The sequence below is a fragment of the Heliangelus exortis genome, chromosome 1 (assembly GCF_036169615.1).
Source record: "Heliangelus exortis chromosome 1, bHelExo1.hap1, whole genome shotgun sequence".
Lineage (NCBI taxonomy): Eukaryota > Metazoa > Chordata > Aves > Apodiformes > Trochilidae > Heliangelus > Heliangelus exortis.
The window spans coordinates 115,823,366-115,828,977 of NC_092422.1; positions in this window are offsets into that span (position 1 = coordinate 115,823,366).

A 5,612-nucleotide genomic window follows, 5' to 3' on the forward strand; every position below is an offset into this window, starting at 1 on the left:
TTACGGTGAGGGTAGTGAGATGCTGGCACAGGTTGCCCTGGAAAGTTGTGGTGCCCCACCTCTGGAAGTGTTCAAGGCCAGGTTGGATAGGGCTTGGAGCAACCTGGTCTGGTGGGAGGTGTCCCTGCCCATGGCAGGGGGGTTGGAACTTGATGGTCTTTAGGGTCCCTTCCAACCCAAACCATTCTGTGATCCTATGTCACCTCATATGGACTGTGAACGTACACCAGTGGCTCAGAGCAACTTTTTCTGATGTTCTCCCCCACCCATTCAAGATCCAGCTTAATATGGCACAGATTTCTTCTGAGTAAAGAAATATCAGCTCCAGTTACCAAGGATACTATGTTCTATAATGGTTTCCTGGAGGTGTCATCTCCAAGGAAGAATCCTTTTCCTGCAAGAGAAGCAGCTGGTTTTCTCCAGGAAGGCAAAGGCAAACAGCTACAAGACAGCCTTTCCGGAAACATCTCATAAAATGGATCTTTATGTTGTGAAAATACAGGAGCCAGTCCTGATTTTACCTGTATCAAAAGAAGCTCAGAGCCACAAAGCAACACTGTTGATTCTTTCCTCCTTGACCTCAATACTCACATGTTGCTAGTACAAAAATCAGAGGACTGAGCAATGATGCATTCATCCAATTGCATTGAAAAATTAAAACCTTCCCTATTAGATTAAGTAAATGCAGCAAGCAGCATGCAATCAAGGGCCAGAATACGCCTTGGCTTGCAGCCCAATAAATGAATCCTCAAGGAGCTGGCATCTCACTTCCCCACAAATATAGCTCTGCTCATTACCAATCCATTCTAATACTGGGGAAGGCTACAGGAAAACAGGCACCTGGCAGAGATGTTATTTTCCTGCATACTGATTTATGCAGTGATACTTCCTAAATTGCTAACAAGGGGAGCAGAAGCTGTGCAGTAAGAGTAACCCCAAGGTGTGACATGAAGGTGCACAGCAGAGCTCCTACAACAGCCTCACAAGTCCTACAGGTAGAGGTATAACAGCAACATATTCACTGCAGCAGCAGCAGCATGGGGTTTTGATTGACATCCACTTTGCAATCATCTGGTAAGGGATCCTTCCCCACAAAACAAAGCTCAGTTCAAGCCTGCCTTCCCTAGACTGCATGATGGTGAGAGGCGGGCCCACAGCAAGTGGTGGCAAGGCAAATGGTGGTACCAGGAGTCCCAGCCTGGCTGGCTTTCTTCATCACCTTGGTAATGCTTATTATGAGGCACAGTGACCTGTTCCTCCCTGAGACCAACTGCTTCCTTTACAGGCAAATCTTTCCTTTCTATTGTTCTGTGTAACAGTTTAAGCCCACCTGAAGGTAGGAGGATGTGTAGGAACCTTCACATCCCTCACAAGCAGCACTTCAGCCTCTGGTAATCCTGACAGCCAAACCCCACCAAACCCCGCATCATTGATCATCCACCTTTTAAACACTTCTCCTGCCCTCTTAAGTAACCTTCCTTGCCTTATATCTCCTTGGAATCAAACTTGGCTTCCATAAGGGAATGGGTCCAAAGACAGAATCTGGGACATTTATGGAAATAGTCCAGAATTCATTAAGCATGGAAGCTTCAATAGTCTAATATTTCACCGCTTAGAAGTTTTGCCTTTCAAAATAGTCCTGATATTTCCAGGTGCGTGCTCTCTCTCTCATTGTAACTTTATTTCTGTTTGTACAGCACCAGGCACACTACAGCTGACATTTGGGTATGGTATTCCTAGGCTCTACAGCTCTAGAAATAAAGAATGTGATATGGCTAATTGGAGGTGTGATCCACGCTATAAATTATACAGTCTTGTCAAAACTGAATTAATCATCTACCTTTCACCAGCTCTGCTTTATTCTTCACATTAATCCATCTTCAGAGATGTATTCTAGTGTTACAAAAAAACTCATCAGTTTCAAAGACATGTCTCCCCAAACTATCCACACTCAGGACAGACAAGATTCAGATTCAGCCTTGGGCAATTGATGCTTTTCTAGGCATAAAAACCCTGCACAACAAAAAATCATCTCATCTTTAATGCCTGATGGTCATGAAGGGATAGAAATGGGAGCTTCATGCTATTAGGGAAGGGCAATTCCCAGCTACACAAAGGAGACATGTGTCCTGAAAAGACTTGAAATTCTCATGCTATGACTTTTTGTGCATAGAAATGTATTTCAGTCATTTTTAAATGGCTGCACAGCTAATTTGCTTCGAGATCTGCACAGCTGGATTCATTGAAATGGAAGCAACTTAGTTCACAGTAGTAGTATTGTTGTAATTGTGAAGGCTTTAAGCTGCAGCTAAGACAAAGTTGGTAAGGAAAGGAATCAATTTTTATTAGATCAGCTAAGAAACAGAAAAAGTCAGAAAAACTTATGCACACAAAGCCTTCAAGACAAAAAAAAAACCCAAAAACTGCACCAACCCAACTCTGTGGATACAGAGAATAAGGAGACAAGGAGGAGAAGGTTCTTCTAATAAGCATGTTAAGCTCACTGAAATATTCTAGTGAGGTTAGGTTTTTGTGGGGTTTTTTTCTGTTCTTGTTTTGGTTTTTTTTTTGGAATAACAGTCAGCGTATAACAGACAAGAATGTTATCAGGACTCCTTCAGGATTAGCCACATCAAAAAGTTGTACTTCAGGACACAAGGAATAACTCCATCCCCACCTCATTCCAGAGCAAGTTTCTCTGGCACACAACTTGTTCCCTTCCACATTTCACACCACAGCAAAGCCTTTCCCTCTCCAGCTGACAGCAAGCACCTGTAGGTCACTCTTAGCTGAGAAAACAAATGCTTATACCCACAGAAAACCAATGCTACTGGAGCTTAATGAATTTGTTCTGTTGGATTTTTTTGTTGTTTGTCTTTTTCTGTTGTTTGGGTTTTGTTGTAGCTTGTGGGTTGCTAGTGTTTTTACTTTTTTCAAAAAGAAATGCAATGAGTAATGACATGAAGTATTATGTACTGAAGAATTTAGAAAAGAATCCAAAATAGCAGAATAGCAGCAAGGCAAGATTGCCAGACCTAACTTTCACAGCAGTTGGAGAGTACATAACACACACAGTTTAGTGTTTCCCCAAAATAGGGCAAGCTCAGCACTCCCTAACCACTTGTGAGAAGCAAAAATTAGTGGCTTCTTGGGGTCAGTAATGACAGGAAGGGCAACTCTCGTTATAGAAATAGTATGCCTTTAGGAGAAGTTAACTTGGAAAGCTCATGTCACCAGACATCCCGAGTCAAAAGCTTTTGGCCTTTTCCAAATGTAAGATTTTATCAGTCTCTACTAACTTCCAATCCCTTGAGCTTTTCAGGCCTCTTACACCACAAAGAAAGGAGAGAAATCTCTCCTTCAACACTACCTCTGAGATGAATGAAACTCTAAGAAGCTCACTGGAGACGGACAAAAGCAGGTGGAAAAAAAAGTCTTCTCAGTGCTCTAGACACCACAAAACATTTTCAGACTGACTGGGAAAGCACCGTCCCAGCTTGGTGACAGGTTGGGTCAGGTCAGTCACCAGCAAATCCCAAATAGGTACAGTAAAATAGGGCAGAGCAGAGTCCTCACCAACTAATCCAGAGAGAAAGCACTTACCTACCCTTTCCAGCACCAGAATGTAGAGTGAAGCTTGGTTGTGATAGAACAACAATCAGAACCGGGCCCAGCCTTTTCTTGCTGCTATTTAAGCAGACACACTTGCACCAGGGGATGACCCAACCCACTTTCACAGCTGCCCCTGTTTATGTAATAACAACCATCAGAAAAACAGCAAAGGAAGACTTCTGAGGCCCCGTCACTTGGCTCTATTAACAGCATTTCCTCATTTAGCTCTCAGAAGTTTCCTAGCAACATTGTTGCATGTACACTAACATATATATTAGATTTTGCACAGGCACCTGTAGAACAGCCAGGGCTGGAAACCTTTGCTTTCATGATGACTCTGAGGGGAAATCAATTTGCTTCAAGAAGCAAGCCCCCTCAAGGCAGCAAAGGCTACCAACGTGCTCATGTCACATTCATGAAATTGTGGACCTCTTTGTGAAGGGCAACCCTGCTGCATTTGATTTCATTATTGGCATTTTCTATATAAGGAGGCAGTGGTTGATCCTCTCCCTGCAGCTTTCAAAGAGGGCAAATGTCAATACTCAGAATAATGCTCTGAATAATAATACATAAGAAGTCCAAGTAGCCAGAAAGTCAGACACTGGACAAAGGGTCAAAAAGAGCAATAATTCAGCTCTGCACAATCCATGTAACCCCTCCATGTGTCTAGTATCTGCCTGTTCAGGCAGCTGAATGCTACCCTTATTTCTCATTGCCTGAGACACTTTCTTTCTTGCTCAAGTCTGCTAGTGGATAAGTTCACCTTCCTCAGCACCATCTCAGGAAACCTGTTGTGGAGTCTGCTGGCTGTGTTCAAACTTCCTGCTTCATGCACCAACAGTGCCTGCACACCAGGGAGATAAGGATTCAACAAGAGCCCAGAGCAAAATCTCAGTAACCAGGAGGAATGAGAAATTCCTCTTTGTTAAATCTCTTGCAGCAGTGACACAGGGATAAATAACACCTCTGGGTGGGGCAGGGCCAAAATAGTGCCAAGTTCCTCATACCACTAATGTATACCAGCACCTCCCAGGAGCAGCAGATCAGCAGCATTTACCTACCACATTTGCCATGTGAATAACATCGATCTGCATAACCGGCTTGGATTGACATCACATGGAGGCTCTGAGTCAAAAAAAGGAGCATTTGAGGCATCCCTAGTGGTGATCAAAGCAGTCTTGAGGGCTTAGAAGTCACAATGCCCCTAGTCCCCCTCATCCTATGCTCCATTTCCCATCTCTGCAGGAATGATTTGAACTGCAATTTTTCAATTGTCTGGAAAATAATCTGGAGCCTGCCTTGAAGCCTGAGCATACCCCACAGCAGTAGAGGCATGTGTAGTGTGAGAAAATTGCCTTGGGCTGATGTGCGTGCTTCAGGGGGAGTGCCTTGCTTTTGAGGCAAAGACAGCCTTGTCTTGCCTCTTGCTTAAAAAGGGGGCAATGAGAAACACTGCGATTCAATGCAGCCTTTCAAAGAGAGTTTCCAGACCTAAGAAAAGCTAATGCTGGTGTGTAGAGATCCTCCAGACTTGGGGGGAAACTTGCAGGGTGGTGCCCAGCAGCGGGGAGCTGGAGCAAAGCCACCCTCGGGAAGCGTGCGGCGCTGATTAATGCTCTGAGGCTGCCTGCTAACAAAAGCAACAAAAGGATTTGTAATGCCTCGGCTTATCATCATCACACTGTGAGTAAATCCCACTCCAAGAAACAGTGTAAATAAGTAAAGTTTTACAAGTTGGTGGACTCTCCTAATTGAGTAACCCTTGTAAATTAATAACATTGAAGCAAATGTGCAAAGACTCCACTGACTTTCTGGGAGATGTCTAATACGGTCCAGGTTTAGTAAAGTGCCCAGAGGAACTGGTCCCCAAACCTTACCATAATTTGTTGAGACACTAATGATAGCTAACTCCTGGTGATTTATTCAAGAGCAAGGGTGTAAGGACAAGAGAACCACCAATAGGTCTTTCCTCCCAACCCAGACAGGTGCTAGTCCTTCCA